The 19242-nt window shown below is 39.5% G+C and overlaps 1 pseudogene; it reads left to right on the forward strand.

Moving 5' to 3' along the window:
* The first annotated feature begins 2664 nt into the window (after positions 1-2664).
* LOC148740273 (uncharacterized) lies at positions 2665-9821 on the forward strand (annotated as a pseudogene).
* The last annotated feature ends 9421 nt before the right edge of the window (positions 9822-19242 follow it).

Genomic DNA, 19242 nt, shown 5'->3' on the forward strand with positions numbered 1-19242 from the left:
TCTGTAAAAAAAGACACGACCATGTTATTAAACCCTTGGCCTTTTGATTTCGCACATCAAGTAAGAATTGCATACTTTGCTGTTTGAACAGAAAAAAGTGAAGATTATTGTGTCCTTTCCTAGGGCAAGATTAGAAAAAAGAATGACTTCTGTTACGAGGGTTTCAATTGGGGTTCTTATTTTGTCACTGGCTAACTCACAAATACCTGGACAAATATTCCTTTACTTTAGTTCTGGGTAATTTTGGAAAGCATTGCAGCTCCGAACTAAGTATGAAAAGTGAACTTACAACGGATTTAAGACATCAGAGGTTAATGTTCATCTCCCCGTTTTCTTCATTATCCATTATCCATTATCCATTCTCCATTCCCCATTCTCCGATCCTCATTCTCCATTCCTCATTCTCCATTCCTCATTCCCCATTCCTCATTCTTCATTATCCATGATCCATTCCCCATTCCTCATTCTCCGATCCTCATTCTCCATTCCTGTTTTCAGTAACATCCTCAAAAGCGGCGGTTCCAGCTGTAATTTCGACCTGAGGTGGCCAGGGGTTCAGCGTCAAGTTAAGAGAACGCGGAACTAATAACCTTTAGATGACTTTCTAAAAAGACTGAGATCTCCTAGGAAAAAATTTCAGAGCAAGGCAATTGGTAAATTCATGATAGAATAAAGAGAAATTATCGCTACATCTTTAGATAAAAGCTACTTTTGAACATGTTACTCCCAGCAGGTTTCCACCCAACTCGAGGATGGTATGACGAGTGCGGCAACAACAAGCATTCTAAAAAACACATTTGGGGTCAGTTATCTATACGAGGTATAAAACAAACCGCTGTATTAGACAAGCAGTAGTAGTAGTAGTAGTAGTAGTTTTTTATTTAATGTGGCACCACACTCAGCTACAAGCTACTTTCCAGGAAGCCCACAACAAAATACTCAATAAAAAATTACAACCTACATCAAGAATTATGCACATTAAGTAAAATATTATTACAAAAAGGATATCGCAAATTTAAATATGTATTTGTATGCATGTGTAGTCCAACAGAGATCAAAAAACTAAAAACTTAAAATTCTAGGCGACGGATATCGTGAAGAAACGTTCTTGTGCCAGCCTTTGCGCGTATAGCATCTGGTAGCGCGTTCCAAGTCTTAACAGCAAAATAGCGAAATGACTTCAGACCATGCTTGGTAATGTTAACCTTAGGTAAGGAAAGCATGTTAGTGCCTCTTAAACTGTAATCAGTCCTCCTTAGTTTAACTAAGTCAGCAATGGTCTGGGAGCCTTAATTAGAAAGCAGTTATTGACCGTTAGCAACATGTCTTGAATCCTACGACTCTTCAGTGTCGTGTGCAAGCCGATACAATCGAGCAAGTCATCATATGAAATACCCTTATCTTTATATACATATCTAAGTGCACGTTAATTTATGCTTTCCATTTTCTTTGTATTCCTTTCCCCACAGTGGTGCCATATCTGGTTACATTAAATCAAAGTGAGGTAAAAAAAATGCGCAATAAAGTGCTTCCTTGGTTTTAAGAGGCAGGCTTTTTTTGAGCCTATTTAAAGTATTAACCTGACCCGCCACCTTTCGATAGATTGATGCAACATGAGCATCAAATTTCAGCTTGTCATTCAATGTTACACCTAATAATTTTATCTCACTTTAAATAGGTATTGACCTCCCTGCGTATTCTAACTGGAAATCACAATCAGTGTTTCCTAACACCAAACCCTGATATCTGTCTGGATTTGCTACCATCCCATTCTGTCGAAACCATTGTGTTGTACTGGCTAAGTCTCGGTTTATGCCTTCCTCCAATGCTCGGGGATCATGGTGTGATAAATAGAGTTTAATGTCGTCTGCATAACTAAGAAGTCTACAATTCTCAACCGCGAATATGAGGTCATTCATGAAGATGTTAAACAATAGCGGTCCTAGTAATGACCCTTGTGGTACTCCGGTATGCACACCCATCCACGTGGAGGAAGTATTCCCCACCTTAACCCGTTGATATCGGGACAATAAGTAACTCCGTAAGAGTGAAACGGAACTTTTTTCAAGTCCATAAAAATGAAGTTTCTCAAGGAGCAGATTGTGGGGTAGGCAATCAACGCTTTGCTAAGGTCGATCACTACCTTTCCAATAGTTTTGGGTTGTCAAGTTCAGCTCTCCAGTCCTCTGTTAAGGTCGGCTAAAAGAGTCGTGGGACAACTGTGAAATTTGCGATAAGCAAACAGATAGTCATGAAATATTGATTCAAAATGCTCAGTCAACTGCATGTGAATGATTTTCTCAAATACTGTTAAAAATTCAATTTCAGACCTGTCACCGTATTGCCTGCAAAAGCAGGCAATACCATGACCGGTCTGAAATTTGTGTTGTCTAAGGCACTATCCATTTTGTGAAGTGGTGTAATTTGGCCTCGTTTCCAGTTATCCGGAACCTGTGCTGTTGTTATAATGGTATTAACTAGATCACTTATACGCTTTGCTATAGAGCCAGATGAAGTTTTAACAGCCTGTGGTAGAAAAAAGTCGTATTCCTGTGCTTTGTTTGCCTTGATATCTTCAAGTACCGTTTTCACAACATGATGGTTAGTCAATTGCAAACTAAATGCATCAGCTGCTTCATTCTTTACCCCAGGAATTCTCTTTAAATGAGCCTAGTCACTGAAAGCACTGTGTTCATGAATAATCAAATCCTTCGTGATGTTAATAAAGTACTCATTAAAGGTTTCAGCAACTTCACTCTGGTCCCTGATGACTCTGTCATTTTCTTTGAGAACAATAAAGTCCTCGGACCTGTGTTTTCTGGTATGCATTAAAGGCCGCAGGGATTTCCAGAAAACCCTCGGATCAGCCGCTCGCGAAGAACATAGCTGATCAAAATGATCTATAATAGATTGACGACGCAGAGCAACCACACGGTTTCTTTGGCATCTGTAGGCCTCCCAGTCATCTGTTGATCGAGTTTGATAAAACTTACGCTTGAGAGCATTTCTCTTCCACATAGCTTTTCTTGTTTCTGGTGTAATAAATTTTGATTTTCCAGGGACATCCCGAAAACGGTGAGATTTCATCGGAAGATGTTCATCCAACACATCTGCAAACAATTTTTCCCACGCTCAGCAAATATCGCAGTGGGCCTCGGGGATCCGCCATAAGAGGGTTAATTTCATTAAAGACATGTCCTTCCACTTTTAGCTCTCGGCGGTTTTGGCCTTTTTTGCAAAAATAACTTTTCGGGTAAGAGGTTCTGCTAAAGAGAAGATGGCTCAGAACGCATTTTTGCTAAAGAACAGCTAAACTTTGTTTAAATAATCAGCTCTTGAAGCTTGAGTGATAATCAAGACTCTACCGTTTACCCAAACCATCCATCCTTACCCGTTATTCACTTGGTTAAGCAATTTAAAGAAGCGAGATGCTTCTAGAAGTATTAACAAGTGAAAAAAGACTCCTGGATTTCTATCGGTAAAGATGAAAACTACGGGTACAGTCATTTTTTATCGCGGGGGGAGGGTCTAGGGAGGCCGCAAGTTTTCTTTCCTGGGAAGGAGAGGGGAACTGCCAGTTTTCTTTCCGAGGTTGGAAGTGGGGCTGCCAGCTTCCCTTTATTGCACTCGAACAATTTTCACTCATATGCTGAAGAAAATATTGAGGTTTAATATAGTATGCATAACGTGACGATCAAAATTCTTCTTTTTTCTTTGAAATTTTTTTGAAGAGCGTTTTCTTATTTTTGTCATTTAGAGGATTATGTAAAATCGGAGATCCAACTTGATTTTTTTTAAGTTGCTACAGATGAAATGAACACGGAATGTTTGAAGAATGCTTGTTGTCTGAATCCAGTTGAACTGAGAATAAGAATGAAAGAAATTTGCTGAAAAATTAGATAAGAGACTTAAGATAACTCCAGAGGAACTTGGCGACAACATGTTGAGTTGTGGTTTTCCTTTCCTTGTGAACTTCTTTGGAATAGGCTGACCTTGAAGTATTTACCAATTTAGTGTAGAATACCTTGAGAAAAAGACAGCTGCATTATCTTAAGATCAATTTGTTTTATCCAAACCCGAGTTTGACGTTATCAGCTTGACTGTCTTCCTGGATCACCTAATTTCCCTTCGATGGTAATAGACTTTGATTGACTTAGCTGATATCTCGAAAACCTCACTTAAAGTGTTGTTTTTAAAACTCCATCATAGTGATTATATCTAATGGGAATTTGGTCAACCTGATGGTTACGTGTTTACACTGGAAAAAAAGAGTATCTAGTTAATCTACAACGGTCGTTTGTTGCATCCAGCTGCTTAGATTGTCAGTTAGACGTTACGATGCAATACGCGGGGGCTGGAGGACGGAACACGGAAGGGGGGAGGGAGAGGGAGAAAGAAAGTAATGGATATCATTATATTTTGAATTGCCTCTCCGTAATAATAGCACCTTCTTTATTACCTTCCTTATTACCAGTTATCACAATAAAACTGGTGGCGGTTGTATATATGAAGTTCTTGTAATTTATGTAAAGAAAGCGACCATTTTAGTGAACCCTTCGCCTTTTAAACTCGCATATCAAATAAGAATGGCAGATTTTGCTGTTTGAGCACAAAAAAGTGAAGACTATTTTGTCCACCCCAAGGGCAGAGCTATATTAATGTTGAACTTGAAAAAAGGAAAAAACTTACTTTTTTTACGAGGGCTTCAAGTTTGGTAATTATTTCATCATCAGCTGACTCATAAATACCTGGAAACTTTTTCTGTTTTCGTAAGGGTGGTGTGAGATCCCCATGGAGTATGTGCTCAAAAGTAAATGAAGAAAGACGTGAACCGACTCGAAGATATTTCAATTCTCCGGGAAATGGAAAAGCAGTTTCCCACGTTTTTCTGCGAACAGTTTCATGAATCAAGACCCAAATATTTTGCACATCGACAGCAGCTCCTCCGGCTGTAACTTCAACGGGAAGTCCGGCGCAGTGTCCAGTGAAGATAACTTTGGTTATTACCATACCATTAACCCCAAGTTCCGTTGCACAGCAAGTGATCATTCCACCACTCAGTGGTGGTTTGGCGCCCATCTGTGACCAGCAATAGCACCAAACGGTCTTCAAAACGGCAGATAAAGAGGTTCCCAGCAAACAAATATTCCTTCAGTAAACTAGAGTTAGGAAGTAACGATGTAATCTTTTGAAGACTTTTTAATAAAGACTGAGGTCTTTAACTGGGCATTGAGTGCATTCTTGATTACAAGCTCTTAATCATTTCTGCGCTCCTTCAATAACCAGTGTTTACCAAAGAAAGTTCAATGCTGAAGTTTGTACAAGTTACTCAGCTCCGTCGTGTGCATACGTAAATTCCTACTAACAGGTCCAACTATCTATAATCCATCATGGGTGCTCCTCGCAATGAATACCACCTTCCCCTCCCCCACGCTTTTCCTGAGACAAACCTCTTTTTGAAAGCGCGAAACATCAGGAAAACAAACGCTTAGCGACCCAGCGAGGGGAAGGGGGTTTTTCGGACGACTTTGGTTGTTTCATGATAAAGTTTACCTGATCCCCTCATACTGTGTATTATTCATTCCCTCTCCCCACTCCTCTCATTGGCAGTCAGTTTTCTAGAGCTCCCCCCTTATACTCTGTTAGCTAGGACTGGTACCCCCTCCGTTACCCCTGAGAACCACGTGACCCTTTCACCCAAAAATTAATCCTCCACCACCACCCCTGACAATAAATAATGTCTGGTCTCTTCATTGACACGTGACAAAGGTATCATGGCGCGTGCGTCAAACTGTAGTCTGAAAGGCTTGAAGGACACCAACCATTCAGAATTTGTATGAAGAAAAACATAAAGAGAATCTTCATTTTCTTTAATCAGGAAAAGAACGATTCTTTTTTCTTGATACAAAATGGAACAAGAACAGCGTTTTCCTTTTGAAGGGATAGCAAAGCGTTTTAGTTTATGGCGACTAAACTAAAATGCCTGATTCATCATAATAAATAAAATTTCAGGAGAAAAAAAATGAAAGGAACAAAAATAAAACTGTTGTTCCTGTTCTACCAAGTGCGTAACTCAGAATCTGAGTATGGGGGGGGGGGGGGGAGGGAGCCAAATGGTTTTCAGAGGGACCAGAGAGTGGATCAGTCGTTGCCAACATACTTTAAAGGGGACTACAAAGAATTGACTGCCAGTTAACTGCCAATGAGGGTGATCATAATGATATTTAAGGGCCTTAGGAGAGATCGGGTAAATTTCATCGCGACAACCAAAATCCTCTCGTAATGACAGGTCCCTTTTGTAGAGATGGTTTTGAAGCATACATAGCCTCTATGCTTATTTCGGCGCAATTTTATTGTGGTACAAAGCTAGAGGTGACGAGGTACATAAAATAACAAGTTGGGCTCAATATTTTATCTGTAAAATCAATATTCTGTTTCCAAAACTAAAAGTGATAGGGAATTGATCTGTGCCCACCAATCTCACCGTTACACCACGCATCCCCGTTGGCGTTCTGTTTCAGGGGCAGCATACATCCTCCACAAGAAACATTATTTCACAGTTTTTTCACATGAACACGAAGCGAAGAGAGGCTCTCTTTATGTCTTTCGTTAAAAAAGATAATAAATGAGTGCAAACCATTTTGATGTTTCAAGAAGGAGTGATCAGATTTGCAAAACGGTTGTCATTCACCTATCTTATTACTCAAGAGTTAACGAATCTATGGGTCATACAATACTATTTTCTACATCAGATTCACAGAATCCCGAAGCTTAAATGATGAAGCTCACAACTTCTAGAAAAGTCTTTCTTTCTTTTAAAAAATAACCCCTTAGTCGATCTTACAATGGAAAAATACTTAATATATCAATTCGATATTTAAACTTCTCCTTGACATTTTGTTCACAAGATAGCAAGCACATGATTCTTTTATTTAAAAGGTGCAAATGACAACCTTCGTTGTTTTCTTCAAGTTCTTGTAAATAGCCTATCGGGAGTGGTTGTAAACCAGTGCAATTAAGAAATAATCCTAAATTTCTATTAATAAGTTTTGGCTGACGCGATAGGAATCTCGACCCCATAATCTACTTCTGTGTTAAATTGAATCCCAGGGAGCATTCAGATTACGGAACGTGCTGACAAGTGTTTGCCTGAATGTTAATAATACTTTGTACCTGCTTAGATAATAAATAAGACTTATGCCCTGCAAACACGAGTTGTCAGCAAAAACAGTTGGATACACACGAGTGAACGGACCTTCGCTGTCACATAAGCAAGGCTCTTTGATCCCTCCTAAAAATAAAAGAATATTGATTACTCCGTTTGGTCTTATTTTTCCCGGTCTCTTCCTGCGTTAGTTTTAACTTGTAGACCTTTAATGCCCTATTGTTGCTGTTTATCTTGATATTCCACTTATGATACGTGATCTGCCCACGAGTTTATGAATAAGAACTTGCTTCCAAAAGCGATGCTTGTCCACATTAAACGGTTGAATAATCATGAATTAATCTGCGGCTCAACATGGCAGAGTTGTTCAATCAATTAACTAAACTTTTGACTAGATAAAAACGTTTCCCTTAGTATTTAAAGCTATTTTTCTATCATTTAAATAACATAATGGTGAGAACATTTAGGAGTTGCCAGTTGAGCAAACGAACATCACTTATCAAAGTTGACGGAGTGCGAGTAAGAAAAGAGAGAATCGCAAATGTTCTTGACTTCAATAGTTGAATCGTGTCCAATTCTCAAACATATCATACCACGTGTATTGCAGCTGGCTCTTTCTCGAGGAATCCAATTTATGTTCACAATCAAGCAAAAGGAGTGAGCCATTCCATTTCACCGAATAGCTCACAGACAACATGTGGTCGCCACGATTCTTCGTCTTGATCGAAATCTTAAGCCTGTTTGCTGTTACTTTCCCTGCGAGTTTCTATCGTTCTTGTCATTATAGTTTTTTTTTTATCACAGTCTTCCTTAACACAGAAGTCATTCAGAAAAAATCTATCCTACCTTTTATTTTTTACTTACCGTACTTTATTTGTATTTTAAACTCAAGAGCGAGGTCGTTTTAACTTAAAAGAATGAGACGATACCTTTATTACTCTTCTACAGGTCTATGCGACATATGTTAGCGGATGTGAGTTCATTTACCTCAGGCCAAATATTTAAGAGCCTTTACATGGTCATTTTATCGGTTTGAAAGCAAAACGGTTTGTATCATTCTCTGAAGGTAATTCAGGTGGCTGCTGACGAGGGTAAATTCTCTCCAGGACGCACAGGCGGCACAGGCGGCACTTTTGGCTCACAGTTTAGAGATTCCGTTAACGGCATGACTCTCTGTATATAGCCCAAATGAAAACTTGCCATTAGTAGACAAGTATAATGGTTTAATAACCGATCGATCTCTACATTTTCAGTTGAAATCTATAATCAAAACGTTGTTAAATGCATCTCAACTAAGTTCAATTTTATCTAAGTCCTCCTGCTCTGCACTTTTACAATTTCTTCTTTGAATCAGTTTAAATGAAGGCGACAATCTTGAAATTCAATATCTTCTATGGTATTTTAGATTTGTTTTTAGGGAGATTCCTGTTCCAAGCAAAGGCCTACTGAACCTCGCCCATTTCGCCCTAAATCCTACATTGATTACTATGTACCAAGAAAATCAACTTGTGCTACCTCCCAGGTAGCTCAATGGATAGAGCGTTGGACTATTGTGCGGAAGGTCGAAGGTTCGAGCCTCGGCCGGACCAACACTCAAGGTCTTAAAATAACTGAGAAGAATATGCTTCCTTTCTGTAACATAAAGAAATGGCTAGATATTCTAGTCTTCTCGGCTAGGGAGGAATAAATGGAGGTCAAGTCTCCTGCAGGGTTAGGGTAGGAGACGTTAATTTCCCACGTACGAGTATACTGTGTGATGGATGTTCTCCGCGGGGGTGGGTTGGGTGGGTGCTTACAGGGCCGTTCTGGAAACCACTTCTGTTAGAACGCACCCTGTCTAAAGATTATTATCTATCTATTTTTACTGGCTCTTAAGTTATCCAGCCTTCTGTGCCTTCACTTGAGAGTCTGGTATTGTGTTGACCTTGGTGAAGTCTGGGCCAACAAATTTCGTTAACTGCCTACTTTCCAGTCCCTTCCCTTCAAGATCAACGCTCCTGTTAACGAAAACTTCCATAAATGGAATCTGTACCACCTCGATCTGTCCCAAATAAGGTCCCTAAAAGCCCACTCCACCCTATGGCGAGCAACCTGCAGCTATCCAAGGACTTTAACATTGTCGCCTTTACTGGGTCTGGAGTGTGCAAGAAGATGGAGTTCGACAATATCCGAAGACACATCGGTATTCATCGCACCAATCAATCAATCAATCAATCAATCAATCAAAGTTTATTGTCTAACGTGAGGCATGGTTGCCCAATTGCCCGAGCCAGAGGCTCATGTATAAAACGGTAGACTATAAATTAACTATAATTAAAGGTATATTATTAGAAGTACTTAAAACTTTATAGGTAAAAATATATAAGTTTAGAGTACGAGTGATAATTGTAAAATTGTAGGTGATTAATATTGATAGTTAAAAGAGTCTAAACATTATATTCGGTGAAAGATATTGCACCGCGCGTTTTTGGCAGGGCACTAGTTACACGTTGCACATCGACCGCAGCCATTCCGGCTGTAACTTCGACTCAAGGTCCGGCTCAGTGTCCAGTGAAGAGAAGATAACTTTGGTGCTTATGGAGTCATCAGCCCCAAGTTCCGTTGAACGGCGGGGGATTATTCCACCCCTCAGTGATGGTTTGGAGCTCATCTGTGAGCTTCACGTCCGAGGATCTTTTGAACGAGATGAAACAAGAATCCCAACACCCATGTAATCAGCTGGTAAACTAGACTTAGAATCAAAGGATGTAACCTGTCGAAAACTCTTCAATAAAGATAGAGATCCATAAGAAATAGAAGTCATCTTCTTTTACATGAAGTTGCTATCGAGTTCTGCGTCCGAGAGCCGGTTATGATTAAAGATGAGAGACTCATTATAAGCAATTTTTCTAGTATTTTCACTGACTCCACGTTCTGTGCAGCAAATGATCGATTATCTGAGTCCTTCGGCCTCATCGTTAGACTAGTTCATCTTAAGCTAAGGAAAACATTAGCTTAGAGCTGTTTCATGAACATAGAGTGAACCGGCCTCTAAAGAACAAAAATGAACCGGAGATTCTATAAGAGTCATAACTGTTTTCTTCATAAGAAATATGCGATCATCAAGCTTGAAAAATAAAACTTTATGCTTTTGAGAGGTGTTCTACGACAGAGCTTCCTCTTAAAATTATAAAATTTTGAATTCTTACCATTCCTTCACCGCAAAGCAACTTCCTATCTTTCTTTTGTTGCGAAGGCAGCAAACTAACGATCTTGTTTTCCCACCTGTGAATAGCCTTTGTAGTACGAAATATTCACAACATTGAGATTATGACACCAGCCAAAAACTGCTTGCCCTAATTTTTAAATGATTATAGTTAGCCGTTTTTAACCTATAAATGAGAATGTTCCCCTGACCAATACCAGAATTGTCGGCGAAATACAGCTGAATACACACAAGAATTAGAATAGCTTTGACGAAGGTCTAACTCTCGAAGCGTCAGTTTTAGAAATTAAGCTCTTTACGGTCAATTTACATTAATGAGCAACTCAGTTGATAAAATCAAATTATGTTGTAAAACAGCCCATCAACGCAGCACCCCGGTTTCTTTAAAAATTTACCCACTTCATTCATTGCTAATTATAGAACCATTGACCCAGGGTTCCGCTGTACAGAATGAGATCTCTCTACCACAAAGTGGGGGTTCGCAGCTCATGGTTTGGACACCGAAGGCTCTTCTAAATGACATGAATCTAGGATCTGAGCACAAATGCTTCATTCTGGAAATTTATTTAAAATCTGCCATGAAAATGGTACATGTGTACATCTCAGAGGCGGATCTCCGAATTTTTGATTGGGGGAATCCAAACTTTGGCTCAGAAAGGACTGTTGGACTCTTTTGAGGCAAATTACCTCCCCCCCCCCCCCCACCCCCTCCCGCCAGTCGCGGTTGTACGTTATGATTCCTTGTCCGCTTACCGTTTACTTGGATTAATTTAAAAAAATAAGCCAGTTAAATAGTGATACACGATCCTGTCGACGTAAGAATTTCAGTCTCAAAGTTGTAAGCGTCAGGTCTGATAGAGCGGGGGGTCCAGACCCCCCAGACCCTCCCCTGGATCCGCCACTGCATCTTACATGATTTCGAATTGCACATTTAGAAGTATAAACTTATACACGAACGTGCTTTTTTATGCATGTAAGGTTCGTAACGATGGGATTTTTAGTTAGCAAGTTATTATGCAACGTTATTATGTATATATAAGTTATTATGTATATATAAAACTCCACGTAGAAAGGGCGAGATTTTTCTAGACTCAGCAAAGCGTAAATGCTATCAATTCCAATTCGGTCAGCCGTAAACAGTTGTTGTTAGGTCATAACTGTAAGTCGTGTTAAACTTTAACCGTCACCTGTGATGGCCTTTTGTCTATGATGATTTTTATCCACCTGAATTTTTGAAAGTGATTGCGATTGTAAAAGGCAAAATTTCTAGCAAATCGTTTTATATTACGTGATCCTTGGGATAATTCATAGCATTACTTAATCCTTTGTACCTGAGGCTTAAATAGAGCTGTTTTGTGGAGTTTTCTTTGGTCAAACTCAGTACGGTCAAACTCAGTACGGTCAAACTCAGTACGGTCAAACTCAGTACGGTCAAACTCAGTACGGTCAAACTCAGTACGGTCAAACCCAGTACGGTCAAACCCAGTACGGTCAAACCCAGTACGGTCAAACTCAATACGGTCAAACTCAGTACGCTCAAACTCAGTACGGTCAAACTCAGTACGGTCGACTCAGTACGGTCAAACTCAGTACGGTCAAACTCAGTCAGGGCAAACCAAGTCCGGTCAAGTCCGATTGTTGGATGCGCACGTGACCGGCCGATGTCAAGGCTTTTTCCCGCCCGTGTCCTCTTTGAAGGGAAGAGAACCCTGGGAACGAGATTGGATATTAAACACGAAGGCGCGCTATATAAGGAAGTCTTCCCTGGGAAGGCCTAGTCTCATTTGTCACTCACTGTTGACGTGTGCGGGTCAAATTTAAATGCTGGTAGACGAACAAAAGGAGTATTTTCGCTATTGCATAAATAGCGCTCTTCACTGCGAGGATCGTGCATCATACGTATCTAATACCACAATTCAAAATATATGAACCTGGTTTATTACGAATCAACTTAACGGCCTGCTCCCAGTTGGCTTGTTTGCTAAATTGGTAGAGCGCTGCACTAGTATCGCAGAGGTCAGTGGTTCGAATTCCGTACAGGCGTGATTTTTTATCAGGTCTGATTTTCGCTATTGCATAAATAGCTCTTTTTACTGCGAGGATCGTGCATCATACGAGATATCTATTGTTTACTTCCACCAGCATGGTGGCATGAGGTAACATGCGAACCACCACCTTCGATCTAAAATTTACCGCCACAAATAAAGACAGTTTCCATAGGAGAAAAGAAATACAAATCTCAAAAATTCTTGCATTGTGATGAAGACATAAAACAATTTTCAGGAATGCGCCCGCTGTTTACTGCTTTGGAGCAGCTGTAGCTCAAGCTGACTTGACTCTTAGAGTTCAACATCACACGACGGTTGATTGACAAATGGTCCAGTGGGACCTAAGGCTCCTTTTATGGCGCGCCTTCGTGTTTAAGGTAACCACGAAGCCAAGGGAAAAGAAAAGGTGGGGCATCCAAATGTGAGCGTCTTTCTTGATCAAAGACCTAACAATGCTTTTAAACCTCCCACTCCCCCACAGAAAATTTGCCCTCCCAGCGGGGGTTAGTTTCAGTGAAATTTGTTTGTTGTAAACAAGTGAAATAATTTTGTCAGCGATCTCAGGCTTAAGCCCATTAAAAAAAGGAAATGTTTACAAATTGATAAATTTCAGGAAAAGTGTTGAAATATCCTTTTAAGGTACATGTTCGTCCATAATTATAACAAAATTACTGAAAAGCCCCAGACGGGGATGTGTTTAATAAAATGTATGTATGTATGCATGTATGTAAAAGGTGCTTCTCAAAGAAAACCAAAACGCGCACGTGTCAAATTTATTGAGTAGATTCTTTTTTTGCCAATAACACAGTTAAGTGACCATAGATTTGTAAATGGTATAGACTATATCAGAAGGAGATATCAATATAGATTTTAAGATGAAATGTGTAAAAGCTACTATTTATGAAATTGTTATTGAATTAGTTATTTAGCACAAGGAAGTTGAAACGGTTTTAATTCTAACTTGTCCATGTGGATAACTCGTCGCATTTATTGAAGAACAGTTATTTACTTTTACAGAGCCTAGCCCCCAAAACTGATCCGGTTCATGAATTGAGTAGGTTATAGCTGGAACCTAATATGAAAATTACCTCAAGAGCTTTCTTTAAGAGGGCCAACATTATGACATAAGAATAAAGGGATTTTATCTCGAGGTTCGTCATAGTTACGTAGTTAAGTGTGCCGTTGCACAGGGCAAGGAGCGTTGACAATCACAGAACTTAAGCCAATCAAATAAGGTCAGATCAAATAGCACCAACATTAAAGGCAAGGTCAGTTTCTCTTCTAATTCTTCTTGCCTTCATTCCCATCGTGTTAACATCCGAACTGACAGAATTTCCGTCCTGTAGAAGAGTTTTCCCGCCCCCTCCCCATGCTCCGGCCTGCTTATCAGGCTTTCCTTGCCTTTCTATACGTACTTGGCTCTTGATGTTGATGTTGGCGTGCTGTTTATTGTATCAATGTTTTTTATGTCGGGTGAAATAAAAGCGTCACTATTGGGGCCAGTTTATCCCACATTAGCAGTTATCATTTCATCTCCTGTCAATCTCGTCAGCAATTTAATGCGACGTCACGCAGAGCTCGGTCCCGTTTCAGTACGGAGGCACGCGGGTTTAATTCGTGGTGAAAACGATATTTTTTTTAACCTCTGCCACCCTTTCTTGATTGTTGAACATTTTATTTCTTTCAGAATAGGTTCATATGCAAATTAACTTTATTCTCTACGCATGGCTTATTAATAGTTCTTAACTGTAGATCCGTGGTATTGATCATCACGGAGGCATTAAGAGAAAATGTATACTTTAGGTCCTATAGAGTCTTTCTTAAATAGTCCCTAAGAAAGGTAAACTTTCCGTCACATATAAAACCATCTTAGAATTTCTACTCAAACATTTTTCACACTCATGATCCCTCAATTCATTCAGTGGTCATAACTCCTGACCAAACGTGATATTAGGGACTTGAAGCAGTCAGGACGGCAACGCCACGGAATACGTCGATCAAAAAACGAGTTTCTACTTTTAGTTAGAATTTCGAAAATGGCTGCATGTGTTTACCGTCTCATAGGGCACCAGACCTCAAACTCAACATAACGCATAAAAGTAGCGTTGAGTTCCAAATGCAAATTAAAATTATTTGCCGCCGCGGTTTCGCTTCGCAGACGACGCAAATTTTGGTGATGTCATGTTGTTGTTTTACAAAGGACGGCTAAGAAATGTACAAAGTTTTAAAACGCACGAGCTGGGCTATTGTTCTGCCAATTAGATCTATTGTTTTTCCACGTTCTCATAGCCGTAGCCGTCGTGGTTTGCTTAAAGTCCCTATTTTCATGTTTAGGATCTGTTTATATCTTCACAAAGGCATAATTCAAGTACCTCAAGAACCAGTTCACTTGCGTTTTTGATACTTGAACATCTTTAGCCAGCTGCAAAGAAGGAGATTGCAACTGAAACAGAAGAATCACAACCATGACATTTTAGTTCAATGCAGTGCTTTTTGCCTCCGTTTTCTTGGTAAGTAGTTACAAATTAGCGCCAGAATTATATTCCGTAGTTCGGACGAAACAAAACTCTCCGTAAATTTGTCTCGACATAGCGAAAGTTGTAGAAGACACTGATGCAATATCGGGTTATAAATCTCGCAACCAAAACCACGTTTTCACTGATTCGACTGTAGTTTAGTTTGTTTGCCCTTTAAAATCCCAACCAACCTGAACGCCTCAGTGACTTAATCAAAGCTTTGACTATTCCATGTAACATGATTCCGTTTGATTCCTCACAACCTATCGGAAGTAGAAAGACTGACGAGGCTCTGCATGCCTCAATTAAATGTTTATATGGGCAAAATTGTTTTATCTAAGCCTGTAATGTGTTCTCAGCTGAGTTTGTTAACGAAACCAAAAGAAAGAGAGGTTTTCATGGGGATGGCTTCATAAACCAAAGCTTTTCGTAAATCTGCATGTTGGACTGAAAGATGTGCATCTCCGAAGATAAAAGTTGCTTTTTTTTCTTTTTAGGTATTTGCAGCGGCTGGCAACAAAACACAACAACCCTTAGGATGCAAGGTAAGATATTTCAGTGGTTATTCGTAGAATTTTTTTATTTCTTGTTCCTATGGGAGATCCTTGAATTGACTCAATTTAGGACTAAGCTGTAGCTGGAGGATATTTAAATCAAGATAACCTCGAACATGGCAGTAACAAAACATTTCTCGCTGAAAAAAAATATATCTAAGACTTCTGAGCTCAAAGTTTTGTAGAAATAACAAAAAAGAATGTTTTGAGTTATTTAAAAGAGTGCCATTTGGACTGATACCACGCTGGTTTGTTTATAGTTGTGTTTGGCGAGTTTCAGGTTAAAAAAGCGGTTTAAAATCGCTAGGTGGATGATTAGATCAAATGAGTTGAGGTATTTTCAATTTTAGGAAGATCTAACTCAGTTAAATTTCCCTAAATTGGATCTAAATTCCGATGGCAAAAGAGCGAGAACTTTGATGACATTGAATTAAGTAATGATCGATGCCAACCAATGAAAGTCAATGAATCGTATCCAACACATCGCTTAGAATTTGAGAGTTAAACGTTTTGGATCCACCAAAAACATCTTAATCAGTAAATTAATACTTATAGTGCCTCGCACCTTCATTGCTATCTAGCATCTAGAGAGAGTTTTATCCAGCATCTATCTCACAGCTTAGAGACAAATATTTCTCGTTTTTTCAAATCCTTCTGGTATCTGAGAATTTGTGTTGGTGATGAATGGCTTATGCTCATTAATGAAAACTTTTCTCTGTGACTTACGACATTAATGAAGAAGTTTAATTTGCCTAAACCCATGATTTTCGCAGGGTAATCGTGATTCCTCAAAAGAGCGTTTTCACTCACGTGACCAAATTTCTTTATCGTCATGGTAACCGACTTCATCCGCCATGTTGGTGTTCCATGATAATCAGCTCTGAGTATTGTGACAGGAAACATTTGGAGCACATTTTACGGTTTTGAGAAGACAATCGTGTAATATTTATATTTTCGTTATCACAGTCCTTTGCCTTGTCATTAGCTGTGGAAACAAAACAGGGAAGAAGTGGTCTAACGTCGAAAAAGTAATGTTTTTTCGTGTCCCACCTGTTCAGTATAGTCAAGGAGAGTACACCGAAGAACTTACTTCTGAGCGAAGAAGAATGTGGATCTGTGCGATAAGTAGAGATGACTTAACTGATGATATTTAAGAACGCGATAGGGTCTGCAGCCGGCACTTCGTTTCAGAAGAAGCTACGAAAGATTGGGATCGATTCAACGTAGACTGGGTTCCTGCCCTCCATCTTGAGCATTCAAGTATGCAGGTCCATTGCATCGGGCAACTATTTTATTTTCGCTATAATAAAGTGGGTATTCTTTCTCTCCAAAAATTTTTTAACTGTAGATGTACCTGAAGCAGCTTAAAATTTAGGAAACATTTTCAATACACCAGATTTGAAAGACTGATATAAATGGTTTCTCATTTTAGGGACATCAAATTGCATTGTTTCAGGGTGTATACCATAAGCAAGGCATGTAGCAAAGGTGGCAGCAAATACTCTACAATCACTGCTATTTGTCTGTTGTTGCACAGGGACAACTTGAAATGCTAGTAAAATTTGAACGTCCAACAAGATTGAGTACCTGCTCTTGTACTTCATTTAGAATAATGTTATGATACAAACTGTCATACAGGTTGACAGTGCCATCTTCACACCCTACTGAGCTTACACATACCCAGTGGGCATTGCCAGTATGCAGAATCTGAATAAATTCCCCAATAACCTGATTAAGGTTCAAAAGGGGCCTAGAGTTGGTCTCTGAAAGCCCTCCACATCTGGATTAATGTTTCTTAGACAAACATATACTTCACGGATAATATCACAGTCAAGCCAACCATTGGGTGATGAAATCAATTGGTAATGCCCATCATCCAGCTTTGCAAGTGATGCTGACTTTTCTGAAGAGTATTTTGAAATACCAGTTATCGCAACACTATCATCAGATGCATTGAAAGTGTCACTAACAACCTTTGTTAAGTTTTCCTCCTGATTTACACACCATACATTCCCAAGTTGTCATTGCATTGTTCAGCACCTGCTTGAAGTATAAGCAGGGCAAATGAAAAAACTTTCTACCTTGACAAAATGGGTTGTGGGATTTCAGTAGTTTATCTGAACAGTGGGTTATGTTTGCATGTGCAGATAAAATCTAATTTGAGAGCTTCATCCAAAATATCTCTTGTCTGTTTGCATTTTGATTTTTCATTTTTGGCTGCTGGTGTTTTTAGACACAGGTGACAAAAGCACTTGTTAGGTACTTTTGTAATTTTCAAACAAGATAAATGAAAAGTAGGGATGGGACATGCTTGGTTTGTGCATGTTACCACAGGCCCTCTAGCTGCCAGTCTGCAAAAACAAGCAAATACAATTGGGATAAGGGGATGAATGAGACAAACTTCACTTTTGAGTATACCACCTTCCCAAAATCTCTGGTAGCACACAGTATCTCCAGAAGTGATTAAGTTTGGAAACAACAGAGTGCCAGTGTCTGACATCAGGCAAAATTCTTTCACAGAAGAGATCAATTTGCTCACGAAAACCACAAACATCAAAGTCACAATAAAGCTTTTCAGCAGTGAATATTTACTGTTGGATTTGGTAAAAGTAGGCATGAGTTGTATTTGTTAATATACAGCTCCAAGTCTATATCCTTTAAACAATAGGGGCTTTTGACCTCCCCACATCCATTCCCACAGCAATCACACCTACACAAAACGTCAGGTGTGGCATGTAACCATGGATATTGTTTATTGATAAACGTGCCACATTTCGCTACCTGATAGTTGATGTGCTTTTCCTTCATGATCTTTTCATAAGTTTCAATAGCAACACTTTCATGTTTACAACCATGTTCTGTAGACTTCTATACACCTTAAAATAGTCTTTACTGTAATAACTCGTGTCAATCACCAAAAACAACAATAAATCCATCGATTCGACAAGAGGCAGGCACTCTGGATCGTACTTTTTTGTCTGAGAACAAGAGAGGATCGATTCCAACACAAGAATTCTTCTCTAAATAATGTTTTTTCACGTGGGGATTGAGCGTGTTCGCATAATCTGAGAGAGGATATCCCGCCATGTTGAAAAATGTGGAACACCAACATGGCGACTCAACTTTCCCGCGAAGTTTGTGACGTCATGTGCAAACGCTCTATAGCTCTTTGGATCTTGTATCTCATTGGTTGAAAGGATGACGCAATCGCTTGGCACCAATCACAGTAGGCAGTTAGGGAAACCAATAACAGGGTATTCGGGATGATTTCCCGCTCCCACCATGTGGGTCAGGGAGGGAAACTAAGACTTTGACCAAACTCCCTACCCAATTCAAGAAACATTTGCATTTTTAAGTCTTAAGATTTCCAAATCTCGCTACGGATGGTCTCTATAACCTTCCTCTTCCTTACCCCACCTTTCCTAGTTTGTTGTTTTTCAACCTTACCCTCCTGACCATTGGGTTTTTTTTTTCTTTTGACTGCTGACCACGCTAACTTTTTTCTGCTTACTTCCAGGGAGTTTCCTTTCCTAAACCAAAAGATAACTCACAAGTTAAACAAACAATTTCGTGCCACCTCTTGCCTTGATCATTTGTTACATGATGCCTGCGCCTGCGGTATGTTTTTTCTTTTTTTCTAATGTTTATTTCTAATCCATTTTCACTGCATTACCGCAGTGGGGTAGGACTAGAACGGAACATATGCGATCCATGCGAGTAGTCCACCCATTAAATCCCACCCATCCCACTCCCT

Source organism: Stylophora pistillata, chromosome 2, assembly GCF_964205215.1.
Source record: "Stylophora pistillata chromosome 2, jaStyPist1.2, whole genome shotgun sequence".
Lineage (NCBI taxonomy): Eukaryota > Metazoa > Cnidaria > Anthozoa > Scleractinia > Pocilloporidae > Stylophora > Stylophora pistillata.